The following is a 21,138-nucleotide window of genomic DNA, read 5'->3' on the forward strand; positions in this document are numbered from 1 at the left end:
ACTGAGCTTTGTAAAGCTATGTGACACTCGTTTGAGTTCCACCAGCGATAGCCTGTAAGCATTGTATCGGGCACTGTTGATGAGTTCCTACCCTGTTAAAAGTTTTCTGTGTTTTTAGCCCCGCCAGGCTGTAATTTAATGCAGATGTACTTGCTTTTGAGAACTTTCTCCAGCTATCAACCCCGTGTCTATGAAGTGAAGACAACATCCAAACCTCCTGCACGAGAGCAATTGAGCAGGTAGTATATCTGCAGAGAGTGTGGTGGGTTTAAGTTTCTGGATGAGGTTACAGATGAGCGATGTGGGCACTGACTGAAAATGAAACAGAGGAGGATTATTGGTAGAGGTTGTGGTAGAGCATGAGGTTCTAGGGGACAGCTGGTTGGCTAGGGATTGGATTGTTTCAGTGAAAAATGTGTTAAATGAGTCTGCTATTTGGATGTGATTGTTGTGAACAGAGCCAGAGGGAGTAGGAGTGCATAAATGTCCGGGGTGTAGGAGGTTATTGATGCCTAACCAGAATTTTTGAGGATTATTTTGGTGGGTTTGTTGAAGCTGGCAGTAAGTGTCTTTTATCGGGCAATATGGATTTTTTTGTTTCGTTTCTTAGCTGTCTGAATTGTAAGTGATCTGAGGGGCTTTTTGTTGAACGCCATTTGGCCCATAGTTTATTTCTTTGGAGGATTTTTTGTTTGGTAGTTTTGGTGAGCCATGGTGCTGGTTTAGGTCTGATTATAACTTTGCATAATGGGGCATGGCAATCTAGAATGGAAAGGAATTTCGAATTAAAGTATTTAACTGCATCATCTAGTGGGAGGTATTTCAGGGGTGACCAGTCACAGGCGCTTAGTTCAGTTTGAAAGTAAGCAGGGTTAAAATGTTTGTTATTACGAATAGTTCTGCAGATGGTTGAGTTTGGGAATTCAGTCTTATATCTGATTAGATAGGTAAGCAAGTGGTCACTTATGTCCTCTGGGAGGGTGCCTGTTTTATAGTTTTGTTGGGGTGTATTAGTGAGTATCCTGTCAAGGGTACTTGTTTTGTTAAGTTTATTAGTACGGGTATGGGATGTTATAGTTTGGGTAAAACCATATAGGTTGATATGAGAAGAAGGCACCTCAGATATACAGGAGTTCCAGTTGTTAAAGTCTCCAAGTATTATGGTTTCTTGGGGGTAGTTGCTTGAGAGCCAGCCGAGGATATCCTCTAATGTGTTGGTGTTATTTCCTGGGGGAAGATAGACGCAAATTATATATATGGCTTTACATTTGTTAAGCTGAATCTTAGAAGAATCTCTGCATTGTTGGAAAGTGGAGGTTTGGGGTCTAGCGAGGTAACTTGTAATCCATTCTTCTAAAGTATGGCTACACCTCCACCTTTCTTAGTATTACAGTCAAGTCTCAGGATATTGTAGCCAGGGGGTAGAACTACACTGTCTTGTATTGATGGATTAAGCCATGTTTCAGACAGAGGATGTCAAAAGAATGTACATCTATAAGGGCATGCAGGTGAGTATCTTTATTATTGATGCTATGAATGTTAAGATGAGCTATCAGGAGAGAGTTGGGGGGGCCTGGTAAGCAGGTGTGTGTTAGTAGAAGTTTATCAGGCTGTGTAGCTGTTCTTGTGGTAGGACTAGGGTTTGGGTGTATATCACCATCTAAAAGGGAGAGGACTTGTATTTTTAGGGTGAGTTGTAAAAGTTTAAAAATTAGGTTCTTGGTTTTTCTAGCTATTAGGTTATAATGAGAGATGTGAGTGAGTCTATGAAACTTGGCTGACAAATACTTTGCTGGGCAAGAATAGTTGTTAAGACTGTGAGGTAGGCTAAGTGTAGGAATAGAGGTTTGCCTGTTGTGGGTGTCAAGTCCTAGATATGTATGGTGTTCGTAGAGAGTAAGTAGATAGGGTATAATTAGTATAGTTAGGAGTACTAATAAAGGTAAGGGTTTGTGGTATGTTTGGGCCATTAGTGGTGGCATAGGAGATGGAATGCAGGGATGCTTGTAGATAGTGATAAGGTAATGGATAATGGGAGATGAGTGATAGCACTTTAAGGGGGAGGAGTTAGAGGTTGGTGTTAATATATAGGGGTGTGGCAATTAGTGTATAAGTTTAGGGTCACTGGGGGCGGGTGAGATTTAGGGGCAGGGTAGGGGAGCAGAGTGAGCCTGCTGGGCGAACGGAGTGGGATGAGCCGCAGAGGGGTGCACCTTGGGAGAACAATCAGAGGAGCTGTAAGCTAAGGTAAGTATAGATGGGGAGGGTGAGATGACACAAAGCCTTGATAGTAGTTAGAATATACTAAGAGGATAGACAGTGAGGAATGTAAGAAGAAAGGGGGATAGAGTGGGATTGTAAGCTCCTACAGGATATGGGAATCGGAGGGCCTGTAAGTTAAGTTTAGAGCCAGTATGAAGGTCTAAGGAAAATGTTGCCTTCTAGTGGACAAAAGGCTGAATAGCAGTGGTAATGTATATTGAGAGAAAGAATGGATAGCAGTAAGTTTAATTTTCAGGTTGGATAGGATAAGAGTTAATGACCAGTGGTGTAAGTAGGAGAAGGGAGACAAGGTATAGGAACAGATAGTATTGGTTGCTGACTGTCCTGGCTGGTGAGAGTAAATTTACAACCTAGGATATAACACACTATATGTCTACAGGCAATGGTATAAAGTACATACTTTCACTTATTTAGTTTGTTCCCTTGGGGGGACTTGCAGAGGGAAGGATGGGTTCAGATCCTTAGTATGGGGAGATTGCAGTATGATGTGGAAAAAGTTGTTATTCAGCAGGCAGGGCAAGTCCTCATTACTACTGGCAAACCAGGTTGGGCAGCAGATTTCTTTCTCTGTTCTCGCCTTCAGCTATGTCTTATTGCTCGTTTAACTTTACCTGCTGCTTGGATTCCAAACAAGTCCCTAATGGCACCACCGTACCACAAGCATGATGGCGTATGTGGAAGAACACCAGGATAAGAAGTCTTCAAGGCTAGCAGGAGTATTACCAGGTGAAATATAGATTACAGTTGTGGTAATGACCTTTTTAGGGTGAAGTTGAAATTGAGATAAGTATGTCCCAATTATTGGGGAGGGGTAGGAGTTTGGTACTTGACATAAAGTTAAGTTGGACTTGTACAGTAAGGCAGTTCTACCCGTTTACGAAGTGGTCTGTTTTATTGGAGCCGGTAGCGAGAACTTCTGAGTTAGCTATGTTTTTATTTAGCCAGCTTTCTGTTAAAGCAACTATGTCTGGGGAGTAGTATGCTATTGTGACCTAGAGTTCAGGTATTTTATTTTTGATACTTCTAATAATATTTAGCATTAAAATATGGTTTTGCTGCTGCTGTTGATTTGCCCCGGGATGAAGATAGTGGGGTTATGTTCTGACAATTGTGTTGGAGCAGTTTGTGTTGGACTGGGGTGGATGTCCCCACTTATGGTGAGCCTGGTATTAAAATGGTGATACAGATGTTGGACTTTGGTGATGAGTGTGAGAAAGTATTGTGTTTTTTTGGAGTAGGAATGAGAGCATATGTGTTTTAGTTCTGAATTGGTCTGTTACATATTTCTTGAATAATTGTGGGAAGATATGTGAGGTGTCTGTATATGAGAGTGCATAATATAGTGCCGTGCTACTAAGTTTAGGGATATTGCTAGAGTGATAACTTGTGGAGTTGTAAAGAATTATGAGAAGACAGACGACTTAGTTGTGTGATAGTCACGGTTATAAAGTTTAAGTTGGTTTTAGGTGGAGGTGTGGATAGGAATTATAGGGTTGCACTATATTTGGATGGGTAAGTAGTGTGGGGTGATCTAATAATGCCTAGTGGGAATAAAAGTGGTTGGGAGTATTTTGTGGTGACGCAAGTGGGTGTGGTGTAATGTGATCTGACTTGAGCTGTGATTGGTGGAGGTGATGTGAGGTTGAGCTGTGGGTGTGGTTGCAATTACTATAAATGTTTAGGTAGTGGGGGCCGGGAGGGAATTGGGGGCAGGGCAGAGGACCGGAGAGAGCCCGAACGTTAGCGAGGGCGAGCGGACCAGGGCAAAGCCCACCAAGACAAGAGTAATGGGCAACAAAAAGCAAGTGTTACTTTACAAATCTGAACAGTTTAAACAAATTCATGAGGTCTAATGGCTTACCAGCAAGCAGAATTCAATTGCTGAAGAGCACTTGTACCTTGGTGGGAGACTAGTAATTTAAATATGGCTCCATGCTTAGCAGGATTCTAATAGACTTGGTACTGGGGGAGGGGGAGGGGGATAGCACAAGGGGTGTAAACCAGGTGGAATGCAAAGAAACCAGAGAGGCAAGCAGTGGAAATATATCAGTGAAGGCTTCAGAGGGGGTGAGTAATAATTCAAACTCTACCTGTAAAGTGAAGGAGAGAAGAGACAACCAAAGTTTATTAAGGTTGGGAGTGTGTTTTCACACTGACTTCCTTATTAGTAGCCAGTTTTGTGCACAGATTAGAGTAGGGAGATACATTAGCAATGAAAGGGGAATGTATAGAGATGCAAATAAACAGGTGGGGCTCAAGTGATACAAACCAAGGCAGAAAGCACTGAGAGGGCTGCTTGATGGTTAATTTAATCAGAGAGATCTGAATTAAGTGTGATTTTTGTTTACATTTTGATCCTTTTGTATTTTTAAAGACTGTAAAATTATCGCTCTTATAATGCTTTGTAATACTTTGGAGCTTTTCTTTGTGGGCCTCCACTGAAAATGGGCTCCTACCTTGTTGGACTTTACCGGTAATCTAATGTCAATCAGTAAATATTGGCAGTGGAGGATTACTTTGTCTAAAACTGCTGTTATGGAGCTTAAGAGAATTTGGGGGAAATAAGTTTTCGGCAGGGAATATGTAAGAATGTAGAATAGAACTTGATGTGCATGAATGAGGATGTAAGAAGGAGACTTGTAAGGGAAAATATAGCATATATAAAAAATGTATGATAATGTTATGGAAGCTGTGAGTTAAGTTATAGGAGCTCAGACAGCATTTACATGTTAGTCCCAAAGGTACAATAGCTGGGTTAAACTGGATAGAAATTATATTCCACAGGAACATGTATATTTAGCCAAAAGCTTTGACATAACCAGCACCTATTTCAAATCATGTGCCAATAAAAAACTTGGATAAAGATGCAGGGTAATGAAAAAATTAAAAGTTTAAAATCATGATAAAAAAGAGGGATGTGGGACAGTTTTATAGGAATTGTTTAGAAAGGTTTGTCAAAGGTTAAAGTATTGAAAAATAAGGGGAATCTCTTAGTTGAAAAATTTGTCCTTTGAGTTAGTCCCACTAGACCATGAGTGTCTCTTCAAGGGAGACACAAGGTGGTTATTTCTGCTACAGAGGCATTGGGGAACTTCCCCTACTCTTTGTAGTAGGGAGAAGCATTTGTGTGCGACACAACAGACTTTCCTGTTCATGTTCCAGGCAAGGAGGTGGCCTGGAAAAACAGGGAGGAAACATGGCTGATTCAGCTTGTGTTGAAACTGGAATGAAAGTTTCTGAATGTAGTCAAAGTGGTAGAATTGCTACCAGAAGTTTTTTTCTTATGATGAGTGCAGAAAAAACAGTAACTTTGGAAAAGAAAGGAGATTGTGGCCGAAACAGAGATGGATTCAGAGGAAAACTTTCAGAGAAGATTGTTTGAAGGAGAGACAGTTACCTGTGAAAAATGCATAATTGCAACCCTCCAATTGTGGGAGGGGGTGCAGTATAATTATTTGGAAGAAATGGCAAATCAGAGTGAGCCATAAAGTGGAGAAGCAATTTCATCGAGTGACAACATGGAAAAAAACAGAAGAAAAAGGAGAAGAGGACACTGTGCTAGAAAAAATTGTGGAGTCAGTAGCTTGTACACAAACTTTTGGAGAAGGAACAAAGAAGAAATAAAAGAAACAATTATACAGTAGGTGTGAACAGTAAAAAAAAAAAAAAAAAAAAAAGTTTGGACAGGTGTACGGTTTGGGACTCTGTCACAACACCTCTGGGTGTCAGCAAAAGAGCAATTATTTTAATAGAGACTTTTTCTAACTTGATGGGCAGGCCACGGAAAATGTTTTGAGTGCATATGAACAAAAGAAAAATATTTGGCCATGGTCAGAATATGTGGTACAAGCTTTTAAGAAAACTGACAAACCACTTAAAACAAAAAGAGACAAAAAAATGAAACTGCTTTTTGTATGTTAGTGCTTTCATAAAGTTTAATTTCTTCAGACAAGACTGGCACTGGAATTACAGTTGTACGTGCCCTTACAAGTATACTTTCTCTCTTTCAGTGTATATGTATAACCCACATCCATATGTTTAAAGTAGGCACAGGCCTCACATTTAAACATCGTGCAACACTTGCCAAGTGTTGTCTTTGTGGGTAGTCCTAGAAGGTTACATAAGATATGCTGGCCAACCTAAATCATATTTGGCAGGGTGTATTTAAAAAAAGGGGGGGGGGCACTTTTAGGTAGACTCAAAATAATGAAAAAGAAGGGGAAAGAGAAGAACACTTGTATGAGGAAGGATAAGATGTGAAGAAACTGTAGGAGAAAAAAATGTGGAGAGAAAAAATGGAGAGTGAGTGCACGCAGGAAGAGAGGCCAGAAGAAGAGATTGATACTAATATTTTTTGAAGTTATAGCCAGTGAAAAATCTGATTCTGAGGGTCAAGGATTATTATTATTTGTACATAAACCCAGGGAAAATGTAAAAATAAAAAAAATTGAAATGTAAAAATATTGCCCATAATCTTTAAAAGAAGGAAAACAATACGAGTACTTGCAATAAATGTGAACAGTTTTAACACTATAAAAAGGATAGACCTGTGCTAAATGTGATATGTATGTAACTCTGCTGGAGGATGTATTATTCCTGACAAGCAAAAGACTGCAAATAGAAAAACTGTGGGTTGAAAGTATAATTTGAAACTTAGGAAGTGAACATTGCTGTGGAATGGCTGTGTTGTATAAAAAAACAGTGAAAATACTAGATGTAACGTTGGTAAGGACAGGGAGGTTATCTGTTATGGATATAAGGTGGAGAGAGCATGTTTTATATAATTTGCAGCATTATATGTTTATAACTAGCAAGGAAAGAGAATCTGTTACAAATATATGACTGGTTAACATGAAAATTATAATTGCATGGGACTTTAACTGTGATTTAAGGGGAACATGAAAAAAAAATTAAAGATGTAAAAAAATACAGGAAGTGATAACGTGGTAAATTAGCTATGTAGAACAAAAGTCAGTGGATTTATAGAAGACGGGCATTTGGATCTGAAGTTGATTTTGTATAATCAGAAGATTTGGGTATTGGCGATGCTGATACAGTTCAGAGAGGTTCTTCTGACCATTTAATGGTGTAGATGGAGACGAAATGGAATTTATAAAAATAGGCAAGGGAATAAAAAGAATAAATGAGACCTTATGGAATGAAATTAGAGAGTGGGAAGTATTACTGTTATGGAAGGATTCCATAACCATGAAGGACTTCTTAAAAAAAAAAATGTTCTAAATGGTTTATTGAATGTGAAAAAAGTATAGAAAGTGTTTTTAATGGAAAAATGATGTAAGAATGGAAGAAAAAGTGAAGTATGGGAAATGTATAGAAATGTGTTAAAAGAATTTGGAGAATAGTGCAAGTGAGAATTATGATATGGGAAAATGTATATAAAAGAAAATGAGGGGGAAAAAAGCAAGACATTCCTCTCTAGGCAGAAATATTTACAACTGGGAATGGAGGAATCTAAATATTTCGGCAAAATAGTTGGGCACACTAAATTGGAATTGGCCCTAGGCATGAGTACGTGCATGTGTGTGCCTTCTGTGGAAGGTTGGGCGCCGGGCTGGCAACTTGACACTAAAATTCCACTGCCAGTCATGAGTAGACAGGTGATCCGCTGTGGTGACCCCTAACCGGGAAAAGCCGAAAGTAGTAGTAGTAAAGGAGGCTATTAGTGTAATGAGGGAAATTAAAGAAAATTTGTAAAAGAGGTTAAAGGAATACAAGAGCAAATTGAGTATTGTAGTATACCATGTGGAAAATATGTATAAGAATAAAAGAAGGAAAATAGTTAAGAATGGAAAGTGAAAAAAATTGCAGAATGAGTTGAGGAAGAGTTTAAAAAATTACTATTAGTGAATTGGAAGAAGTACTTAGGAAAGTAAATGTTGATTTAGTATTTGGCCCAGATGATAGAGAGTGGAATGTGCAAGAAATTAATGGATTGGCAAAGAGTATTTTGTAAATGTATTGAATATGTGGTCGAAGGAAGGGTTTGTCGGCGAAGAGTTATTTAGTGGCATAATTAAAGTTTGCACTGAAGAAAGTTGCGGAGTGAAATTAAAAATTGTAGACCCATCACACAGATTAAACATTTTTATGAGAATAATACAGTGGAGAATGGAAGGAAGGATGAGGGATATTATGGAAAAAAGTATATAGTATAACGGGAAAGGGATGTCAAGAATTTTTATGGGTTGTGAGAAAGTATGGATGATATAAGTAATAGGGAGGAATTGAAACTTATGATAGGTGATACCAGGAAGACATGTGATACAGCAGGACATGATGCTTTGTGGGATGTTGGGTAAAATGATGGCCTTAGAATTACTGTGTGTGTCAGCATATCATAATAATAGAGTGATAGCATGAACAAATGAATAGCTGAATAAAGAAATATGCATGAAGTATGGTACAAGACAAGGATATCCCATGAGTGGAATAATAATTGCATTCATATTGAATGCAATAGTGAATGAATTGGCTTATAAAATGATAGATTAGATGTGTGATGCAGAAGGATGTAGTGTCTCCATTAGTTTTGACATAATATGCAGCCAGTATAGTTGTAGATGCTAAGAACAAAATATGGACAAGGAAGTGTTGGTTTGCCTGAATGGTTGTTTAATGGAAATGGGAATGACCAATAATGAAGATAAGTCTGGGTTTGGGTGCTGTGGTGAAAATTGTATTTGTATTTTTCAGTGAATGAAGTCTTTTTGCTAGTGATAAAATTTGGGAAACAGATGCATTTATGGTGCAGTGGGAAGGTTTGATAGAAAAAATGTCATCTTTGGAGGACATACATCTTAGCATTCAGAAAAAAAGGTTTATTTGGTGAATTCTGTAATAAGAAAATAGCATGTATACCATATGTTCCTATGATCCCAGAAAATATGAAAAGGAAATTGTGCAGTTGGTGGTTTCTTTCATATGTGGTTCAAGATTAATTCCAATGAAAAGACCTGCATTGTATGAGAGTGAAAATGGAGTATTGGGGTTATTAAATCCAGTTGGTGGTTGTGCTTTTTTTGTTAATTTTGTACAGAGTATCAAAGCTGGTAAAGGAAGAGAATGAGAAATTAATTGTGAGAATGTTTAAATATAAGTACAAAAAGTTCTGGGAGATTTTGAGAAAGAAAGAAAAAAATAAGTATATGAAATTAGAAATGATAAAAAAATACTAACATAGAAAATGAAATTGATATACAGAAAGATAGAAAGATGTGGTATAGTAATGTGATAAAACAATATTATGTACATCCATGAAAAAATATCAGAAGAGGTGATTAAAGGAAAAAGTGGTGTACCTAGAGTGTCAGGATTTCCTATGGACAATGGTGAAAAATAAGTTACCAGTAAAGTGGAATATGCCATATTAAAAGAAAGTTGAGTTTATTTTGTGTGAAGGAAGGCACAACAGAGCATGTTTTTTTGAAATGCAAGAGTTGTGAAATCTAAGTTTTTTGTGATTATTTTTTTTAGAATATTAATGACATATAGATATGAGTGGGTCTATATTATAAGAAAGAATGCTTAAAATGTCAAAACATTTTAAGCGAACGCTTTTATAAGCGACAGCTGACAAAGTTGAAACCGACATACTCTAAATATTTTAGTTGTCTAACACCAATCCCCCACTGCCACATTGACCATGAAGTGCAAACACAGTAAATTTCACTTGTAACGAACACCCTAAATATAAGCTACAATCCTTCCTGTTTGTAAAGTAAATGAAGTAACCATACCAATTGCCAGCAGTAAATCTCAAAAATTACACTTGTCCAAAATGGCACTTTACCGAAACACAAACCAGTTAACACAAACACACTAATTTTTGTCATATTTTTGCAGGGAGGCAAGCCCCCCCTGCACCCCCAGCAAATTATATATACCAACTCCGAGATCGCATTAAAATTAAGGTAAACGTGCATAATTCATAATGTACACATTTTTACATCACTGCTACATTTGCATGTGTTGGCCAACTATGACATTTTGAACTTAACGTTTTAGATCTTTGGAGCTTTCACTTATAACAGCTTTTGCTTAAAACGTGTCGACAAAGTGGTGGTCAGCATTTTAAGCATTTGTTCTTATAATATAAACTCTATGAATAATTGTTTATGGATATTACAAGAGGAATAAAGAATATGCAAGAAGGGTAGATAATTTGTTTTATGTAACATATGTTATATGGAGTGAAATACTGAATAAAGTTTAATGGGATATGGAATTTGTCAGATATTGAGAAAAATTAGTTTATGGTTGTGGAAGGAATGGGGACAATTATGGAAGAATAACAATGAGGATAAGAAAAATGATAAATAGTATAAAAAAAAAAGACTCCTTACCTGTTCAATAGATGCTATGTAATCTTTTACATACACTTATGCTACTACCAATTCAAGCAGATGGGACCTCAGTTTAAATTCTTGTCTGAAGAGCAGCACACTTAGGAGTTACAACACCCCCCTAGTGCTGCACTGCAATGCCAACAGTCCAGTCACTTAGTGAGAATAGAACCCACAGCCTTTTGGTCTTCTAGCTCCAAATGTGTGTGTGCTACCTATTGCACCACTAACATTGACCGAAGAGGAGGAAGTGCAAAATGCTAAATGGAAAATAAAGGAGTATTTAGACAATATGTAAGAGTTTAGAAAAGTTGCTGTAAACAGTTTTTTTTTTTTTTTTTTTAAAGTTCCAAAGCACAAACGTAATACAAACACTGTAGCACAATAACTTGGTCAGCAAAAAGTAGAAAAGGTTGTTACCAAACTTAAGAAGTCTGTAACAAGAAAAATAACCAGCGATCCTATAGAAATATTAAAAATATTTTTAACATTTTATGAAAATTTGTATAAAGTAAAGGAATGTGGCAACCAAGAAAAGAGACAGAAATATTTGTGGCAGACACCATTGTGCCATAGTTAGAGGCGGATGGGGTTCAACAGTTAATAGCAGAGCCTGGAAAAGATAAAATAAAAGTGATACATAATCTGTCAACAAGGAAGTTTCCTGGAACAGATGATATTCCTGTGGAAGGTGGAAGGGAAGAAAATGATAGAGATTTGAAAGGTTTTGTTTAACAATATTTTAAAAGGGGGGAAGGAGATACCATCATTTTGGAAGAAAGCTGCGGTTGGGCATATTACCTTAAGACTGTTCATACCTAGCTTTATATAGGCCCATTCTGGCTTTAAGACAACCATTAGTTTCGCAAGTGGGCAAGTGCAACAGCCCAAAAGGATACAAACATCAAAAACTGGCCAGCAAAAAAAAAGAGAGAGAGAAGTTTTTTATTAGAAAAACATACCGGTTTCGGCTCATGCCTTCTTCAGTGTTACACTGAAGAAGGCATCAGCTGAAACCAGTATGTTTTTCTAATAATAAACTTTTCTCTCTCTCTTTTTTTTTTTTTTTTTTTTTTGCTGGCGATTCTGGTTTTAAGCCATGATTTAAAGGTGTTTGCATATACTAGCCTAGAGAATAGCAAATGTGTTGCTAAAATTGATGTATACGGCTCAGTCTGATCTTGTGAAGGGAAGGTAAACATTCGACAACATAGAAAAGTGATTATACAGAGAGAAGCAAGAGTATAAGAAAATGTCACCATTGTCGATGGGTTTTGTTGCAGTTAAGGTATACAATACTTAGTAGTATGAGTAAGGCAATGGTAGCTTTCTTTCCCTTCCTGAATAAATAGAGTTAATTAGGAAAGTATATGAAGAATCGGAGAAAATAATTAAGGTCTGAGATTTCCTCTCCAGCCAGCTGTGTTTTAACAGAGTAACCATGCACTGGATGTCGTCCCCCCATTATTTGCTTTATATTTCAAGTCATTGTCAGAGAAATTAACAGATTCAGAAATTCATGGATATAATTTGTATGGTAATCATGAAAATGTCATTATTCACGCATACTACTACTTTGTACTTGATTTTGTGTTATGGATCATTATGATGCAGTTTCAAGTTTTTGAGGATATAAAATAATTGAAGATGAAACAAAATCTGTAGTAATATACTATGTACCTATACTTTAATTCAGCAGTACAGTGTATTTGTGGAGAATGTAAGATGAAGTATTTATTTGTACAGATTTTTCTATTATGGCAGCTAATGATACATAGACACTGAAAAGATAATTAAAAAATTGAGATGTTGTAAGTTTTCTTATGGATGTAAATAGTAAGCTACAAACAGCGCAAACTTTTCCAGACACTTTAGTTTTATGTACAGGCCAGGCATGTTTTTATCAACCATATGGGAAGCTCTGGACCATAATTAATGAATTGAAATCATTTATTTGGAAGGGGATGAGTTTAGTGGGATAAGTTGATTGTTCCTTTAGAACAAAGTGGTTTATCAACCAGTGTGCTTATGTCTCTCTCTCTCTCTCCTTTCAACCTCCTTTTGAACTTAGTCATAAAAGTACTTCAGCAGTTCAAATTTGCTCATATATTTTATAGCATTCTAACCACCAAAGTCAGAAGAACTATTGTCATTAAAGTACTCATTCTTTGAGTAGAATATGAATTCCCATTTTTGCGTACAACTTGGCCCAAAATTCCTCTGCTCTGTAAAGAGCAGAATCTTAATATTTATATATCTCTCATGCTGGAATGAGCATCATTGCACCACCATCCATAGAGCTAATTGGCTCCCTTTCAAGCAATGGGCCTCTTTCCTTCTTGACACCATGGTCTACAAGCTAACTTAACTAATTTTGTTCTCTGCTTGAACATAAACTAAAATTCTACTTCACAGAATATTTTTCTCATGTAAATAAGTATATACTGTGGAATGATCAAACACCTTCATATAGTATCACAACCTGTGTGTTAAATAACACTAGAAATCCATCCTTGATTGCTGTTCTTCTATACTCTATCTATTGATCTCTAGTGTTTTTCTTTCTTAGGTTTTTGTGAGACCTTAGTATATCTTATCATAAATTACTAGGTGTATCTAATTTTGTAATATGTTATAAAGATTTGTACTACACCATTTCTAATACAAATGTATTTGTCTTATTCATCTATTCTTAGATAAATTTTTCCTTTTTCCTACTGAAATATAAAATATATAATCTTAGGCTTGTACTATAATTGTTAAAACTTATGTACCAAATTATACTGTTATTGTCTTTGTCTTGACCTTTTTATGTTGTAATTTGTGGAGCTTTACTCCCCGGGCCTCCACTGAAAATGGACATAAATCCAGCTGGACTAGCCCGGTCAACAAATGTAAAATAAATAAAATAAAAAATATTCCCTCAGAGCCCATGATAGGTTCTTGTTACACAGAGCTCCCTCTCCATAAATTTGACCATAGGTGAAAACTCCTTATCTAAGCTTGCCTCGTCCACCTGGAACACCCTTCCAGATGAAATAAGACAGATCAACATTGTCACATTTCTGTATATAGCTGAAGCTACACTTCCATAGTAAATCTGAATGGAACTAATTTAAAGAAAATAGTTAAGCAGATCTATATTACTTGTACCCTGTTTTACTACCAACAAACCTGTACTTGTTTGCACTCCCGCTTTGTAAATACTGTATGAAGTAAATGAGTTCTGTAAATACTGTGAAGGCAGTACTCTTCATTCAATATGTAGTTTTTTTTTTTTTTTTTTTTTTTTATTTCCATCCATGTTCCTTTTTAATTGTTTTGCTTGTATAATATTTGTGTAAACACTGTGCACATATGTAAATTGCTGTCTTCTTACCACTGTAAAATTAAGGTTTCAGGCCACATTTTCTGTATTAAACATGTTCTCAGAATGCTGTATTGTATTTTCTTATGCAAGTATTGTCAAAATATTGTCTTGTATTTGCTTGTTAAGTATATTTGCCTAATTACGTAGGACATGGATGAAAAAAGTCTCCGGATCTGTCAAGTCTCAAGTTCCCACATGACTATACATTTCTGACTTGATTTACAAATACAGAGGATATTTTGAAACTGAGATACTCCATAGATCAGCCTGTTTGTAATTTAGGAGTACGCAGTTTCCATCCTGTTCTGCTTAGAGCAGAACAAGTGAGAAGTGGCAAATCATTGCATTCTCCTGCCTGTGGGACATTTTGCCACATGGTAAAATCCAAGGGTGAAAGAGTCAAAGCAATTTTATTTTTGCCCTGTAATACTTGAGAAAGTTGTAATTTCAGGCTTTTAGGGCTGTGGTAGTACAGCTCACACTTGTTCTTCCGGTTGGGGTGACTAAAATGACTGCTACTTGGAAGTCCTCTACTTTAAAGGTCCTGTAAGTGGAAAGGATACTCCATTTGGGGTGAAAGTTATCCTTTGCAGCCCCAGTCTGTTCTCAGGGACTTTTATGGTTTGGACTTATGTTAATTTGTGGTCATGGTGCATATGCCAGATATTTCTGTTCATCATGATGATGGGGGCACAGGATTGTAGCAGCTGTTGGTGTTTGATTATTTATTGAAGATTATTTGATTGACAAATGCACAAATGTAATTTTCTGAAAACCACTTTCAGCAAACACGATTTGAAGCTTTTTTCTGGGGGCAAGCTCCCTCCCCCACACTTTATGGAGATACTTTCACCCCCAACTTATGGTGCAGCAGTAATGTTGCCTCACAGCAAGAGATTCTCTGGTTCGATTCTCAGGTGGAGTGCCTTCTGTGTGGAGTCTGCATGTCCTCCCTACGTTCGTTTGGGTTTCCTCCGGGTGCTCCAATTTCCTCCCACATCACAAAGACATACAACCGGAGCATTTCTCCCCAGGCCTCCGCTGAAAATTGGCTTAGTTCCAAGTCAGACTTTCCCGGTAAACAAATGTTAAATAAATAAATATATACCATCTCCATTGTATCACAAGGATGGCGAAAGTGCAACATCTCCCATTTGCTGAAATGACTTTCAGCTGTAAAACAGTTATGCCGCCTTTCATTGAAGCATAATCCTTCAACTAATATTCACATGCTGTTGATGCATTTTATTAAGAGAATGTTGCCACTGTGCTGAGCTTTGAAGAACCCCTCCCTTTCATAAAAAAAATTCAGTTTCATGACTGGTAGACTTGCCCATTACCCTTTTTATATCCTGTGGTTTAGTTGTGTTTACATTATGTCCTGAGAATGCTTGCAACCTCTTCCAATAGATGTGAAGGGAACCAAGGTGTTGTAGACTATTGCAGCTTCAGGTGCTCGTTTGTGGTCAGGGCGGCTTGCTGATATGAACGTCGTATAGAAGTGAGAAGTGGTTTGACAAGGTCTACCCTTTGCATAGCCTGCACACAAGATGATGTGTTCATGCATTGGGGTTGAAAAAGGAGAGAGGAGGAAACTCCCATGATAGCATTATGATGCAGATCACCTGGACCCCGTGATTTAGTCTCTGGTCTAAATCCTTAATTAGAATTAGTATGTAAGAGTCCAGGAAGGGGGTATACCTGGCAATCAGAGTGGCATCAGAGTTCGCTGATGGCCAGCTTTGTGAAAGACAGAATAGCTACAAAAGGAAAAAAAATGCTAGATTGTGATTGCTCAAGGAGCTGAGGCTAATTGAATCCATTCATACAGGGAAGTCTAACAATTGAAGCTTGATAAATGGCCCATCTGTTCAATGGGGAGTAACTGGAGGGTATTTGATGGTCAAGGCAGGCCATCATATAAATTAAGTGGTGCCAAAAGAAGTCCTGTTATATTTGTAACATGAACCAGAACAAAATATTGGATCTGCAAATAAACTATAACCAAGTTAAAAGGCAGTCACGAAACAGAACTTTTCGCCACCAGGAAGTCAGCCAAAGCACTTTTATTGCAAAAACCAAGTGAACAAGGCAAAAGCCAACCATATAAACGTGTAAACGCCTTAATCCTCTAATAGCAGACAATATGCGTTTTCGTCAAATTCTCGACTTCATCAGACAGTCAGTACATTCAATTAACACTATATATATAACATTTGCCATCAATTAATTAAAATTGTTTCAAAATTTAAAGACACATCATGTTTAAAATTGCCATTTAAAAATGCCTTTTAAAAAAATACTGTGCAAATAACCATTTATGAAAATTCATAAGGCATATATGTATAACCTTAAAAAATGTATACAATTGCATATTTCCATGAATATTTCAAAAGTGCATGAATAAATTATAGTATGATAATCATGTAGTAATAAATTGCTACTGCAGATTTAAAAATCAATTCAATTCTCATGTATTATAACTTCCACATGAAATGGAGAAAACACAAGCACCTAAATATAAATGTTATTATGAATTCTCATATGTAAAACTTGAAACTTAAAACTTTATAATGAATTTTTCATAGAAAAAACTTATTAAAATTCATGAATCCATAAAAATGACTTAAATAAAACAAATGAAGTGGGATGATGTGAGCCTATATCAAATATGATGGAGCCCTCTTGTGGTCATAAAAAATTATTGCCGCAAAACAGTATTCTTACAGTTTTGCAGCTCTTAATTTAAGTAATGGTAATATAGATATATTGTCGTTGAGTCCCGGGAATTTATCTGCATTTAAGGCCACTTGCCACCATAACTCTCTATATTCAATTTTCGTCTCCCAAGGGCCTCCCCTAACATCCTTTGAAATACTTTCTATAACTAGAAACTTGAATTTATAATCTTCACATACTTTGCTGTGCTTATATAGGGCGTTACTTTCCTTCTTAATAGATATTTAGAAAATGTGTTCGTAAATTCTTTTTCTCAAAGCTCTTTCAGATTTCCCTATATAAAAAGCCCCACATTTTTCACAAAATGCCAGGTATACTATCCCTTTGGTATCACAATTAAAATATTCCCGACTGTTAATCATTCTATTTCTACTAGTTATAAAATAGCTGTCACTATTCATAACATAACAGCATTGCCTGCAATGCCCACATTTGTAAGTACCCTTTCTAACTACTTTATGAATATTTTGAGATTTATTGTTTTCAAGTATATTACCCAGGTTCCTAGCATTTCTATGTGTCACTTTTTTAGGAATGTTAACAATCCCTTCTATGTCAGTTAGGGATACAAATTTGTCCCATTCTCTGAAAAAGGTTTTGCTAATTTCAGCATTGATCTTATTATATTCGAGTATTAAAGTCTGGGAAAAATCACAGCCTTCATTAATGTTCCCGGTCCCTGGATCTGTCCCTGTATTGATGTTTGGGATATTATTGTTATTGACAGTGCCTTTCTTATAAATGGGAGCAAATCTCTCACTCCTTCCCTCTTCAACTTCTCTTCTTATTTGCCCCACGAATTCATTTGGGTATCCCCTCTCTTCAAACATTCTCTCTAAAAATTCACATTCCTTTTGAAAATCCAGGTCCGAGCTAGTCATGCGACTACCCCTAACAAACTGTCCTTTGACAATACTTTTTTTGCAATGTTTGGGGTGCGCACTCTGAAAATGTAAAAAGGAATTACAGTATGTAGACTTACGATGAACTTTAGTATCATATTGCATTTCACCTTTATAAAACTCTACATCTAAGTATATCAGACAAATGTCAGAAATATTGTGTGTAAATCTCAAGAAATTAGTGGTGCCATTGATGTAAGTTAAGAACTCTTCTAATCTATCTCTCCCTGCTGTCCAAAGTATTACTATGTCATCCAAAAACCTCCTATATAACATCCAACAGTTCTTATATTGTGAATTGGTGACATACTTCTCCTCCCAAAAAATGGAAAAGTAGCCAAAAAACAAATAAATAAGAATAATGGCAGAAGGAGATGACCGCAAAAAGCAATGTAGTCCACGAAAATAGCGTATAAAAACCTTTAATCACCGCTTTCATCAACTGACTTCCTCAGAATACATCCACAGTAAAAAAACACACCCTTAAATACACATTCAAATTGATTAATAACAATCAGTTGTCAATTGAAAATTAAATTGAGTATTAAGCATAATCAATTTAAAAAGAAAGACAAGTAATAATGTTTGTCAATACATAACTTGTGGTATTTTAAAAAACATTTTACATTTATTGTTTCGTTTAAACCTGGTGGTTTGTCTGCAGTTAATTTAATCTGCTATAATGTCTGTATTTTCAGTTGTAGAGGTTTGTAAACAAGATTTGAGGGCTGGGGACTTCAAGAATTATCTTGAACAAAGGGAGACATTATGGCAGATTAAATTAATACTCAATTTAATTTTCAATTGACAACTGATTGTTATTAATCAATTTGAATGTGTATTTAAGGGTGTGTTTTTTTACTGTGGATGTATTCTGAGGAAGTCAGTTGATGAAAGCGGTGATTAAAGGTTTTTATACGCTGTTTTTGTGGACTACATTGCTTTTTGCGGTCATCTCCTTCTGCCATTATACTTCTCCTCCCAATGGGCTAGAATGAGATTAGCATAAGTGGGGGCACAAGCTGCCCCCATAGCAACACCTTTTATCTGCTGAAAGAACTCACCTTTAAAGTATATATAATTGTTCTTCAGGACTAAATCCAAAAGCCATAAACTGGCTAATTTGTCATTCCTACTAATTTCTTCATGTCCAAAAACTATATCTTCCATAATAATTTTGCCCTCTTCATATGGAATGGAAGAAAACAAATCAACTATGTCTATAGTGAGAAACAAGACGTCCTTGTCCCAAACACACGAATTGAGATCCTTCAACAAGTCACATGAATCCTTCAAAATATTATGCCTCCCTTTCCATAAGGGTTTTAGTTTAACATCAACATACTTTGCCAGTGTTTCAGTCTTAGACCCTTCGGCAGAAACAATAGGACGCAGAGGGGGATCATCTTTGTTTTTGTGAATTTTCGGTATTCCGAAAATAGTGGGTATTTTGGGTTTGTCCACTTTCAAAAATCTATAACATACAGGACTTATTAGTCCCTCATTTAACATATCATACAATGCTACATCAATCCTGCTATAGGCTATATTGATTTCATTCTTGGAAACTATACTATATTTATCTTCATCCCATAATAAATTATACATTTTACTATCATAAAGAATATAATCCATGAAGACTATGCCGCCCCCCTTATCCGGCTTCATCACTCTCACATTTCTATTTCTGATATCATATAACAATTCTTTTTCTTTTATAGTCATGTTATCAAACCTTCCAAATCTATTGTCATTATTTCTTACCTCATTTTCAATCACTTTCTCTAAATTCTTGATCTGTGGATGTAAGGGGAGGTTATACACACTTTTTTTCCTGACCACTTCTCCGTCATCCCTGTTCGTGTTGGGCAAAGTCACCTTAAGGTTCACTTTTCTCAGAAATAACTTTGTCCAACAAACTTCTAGCCACATCTCCCTTATTATCTGGAATGAATTTTAAACCTTTAGAAAATAGGACAAAGTGTTCTTTCTCAATTTTGATGTTGCTGAAATTATATATACTAAAGTTGTTCCAAGTATAACAGTGTTTATCAAAAAAAATGCCAGATGAGGAAACTTGTGAAATCTCTTGGAGGTCCAGTGAGGGGCTTATTGGTATCTCCCCCTTCTTCCTCCCTTCCACTGAAAATTCTCATTCTGTATCCCTTGCTTGTTGAGTAATCTTTCGGACCTACGTAAGGGCGGGAAATTTTCATAATATTCTTGTTCATTCTCCCTAAATTGTTCATTCTCCACACCATATATTTGTAACATGACCATTGTTAGTGGATGCCAGATACCCTTCATCTGTCTAATCAGTCTCATTTGCTCAAAATGAATTTACTTCAGGCAAGCATGATGGTCTGTATAGCTTTGTTTGTGTAACTTGAGCACTGATCCAGGCCATCTTTTTTTGGAGAAGGTTCCCTTGCACCCTAGTGGCAGGAGTGTGCAGTTAGAACTTGTCTGATTGAAGACTGCTGGAACAGGGCTCAATTTTAAGCTTTTTTCTGGTTAATTGGGTAACTTGTTTAAATCAGTTTGTTCGTTTTCTATTGTTTTATATATATATATATATATATGTAAACATATATATATATATATATATATGTAAAAAAAATTGCAACTTTATTCATCTGCTTTTACTGTATTTGTGTTTCTTCCTACTTTATTACTGGGGGGTATTGACTACAACTCTGATCTGAGATATATAACATTAAGTATCCTTTTCTGTGCATTTGAATTGTTTTTTTTTTTATTGTATCTGCTTTATTTTCTGAAAAAAAAAAAAAATATATATATATATATATATATATATATATACTTGTTTCCCACCTTTCTAAGCTAGTATAGTCCAGTTTTCAGGTTAATGCTGAACTCAGGGCTGTGTTACAAATCTCTGTGTTTGCCCATACCTTACTTGGGTAGGAGGAGGTTTCTTCACCTGTGAGAGAGGGGAGCTTTGAGCAGCCTATCTGTCCTTGGAGGAGTGGTTTCAGCACAGAAATTAGTAGTTTATTGGCCATTTTGGGCTAATTTCTCTTTCATTTCCCTGCTATAAAGATCGCATTTGCCCAGTTTTGCCCGCCGGGCAGCACTGGTTAGCTAGGGTATAACTATTCCCTGCTCCGGAAAGTCAGTTCTTCAATTTTGCCCAAGGAACTAGACAAACTTTCAACTTAAGCACTCAAGCCATTAATTTCTCAGCCCGGCATTTCTTCAAAACTCATAGCAAGCACTTGCACTAGACCCCCCCCCCCCATACTGTACAGAAGGACAAGGCTCTCTATTCGACCTTACCAGCCAATCAATAAAACAGTTCACTGTACCTGTCTAGGCATGTCCAAAGGGCAGTTTCAGGTGTACTCTCCAGTCCAACTGGTGAATCTGGGCATTTTGAGCCAATGTTACAACTGCCTCATGTACACAGACAATACTCTCCTACCACCAAACACTAATACATGCGAGAGATGCAGTTATA

The 21,138-nt window shown here is 36.6% G+C and overlaps 1 protein-coding gene across 1 annotated transcript in view; it reads left to right on the forward strand.

Annotated features, from left to right (window-relative positions):
• Positions 1–21,138, forward strand: part of LOC122802344 (nucleoporin p58/p45-like) — a 991,373-nt gene that overhangs the window by 471,852 nt on the left and 498,383 nt on the right. The window lies entirely within an intron of this gene.

The sequence above is a fragment of the Protopterus annectens genome, chromosome 5.part0, assembly GCF_019279795.1.
Source record: "Protopterus annectens isolate FY-2018-M chromosome 5.part0, PAN1.0, whole genome shotgun sequence".
NCBI classification, from domain to species: Eukaryota; Metazoa; Chordata; order Ceratodontiformes; family Protopteridae; genus Protopterus; species Protopterus annectens.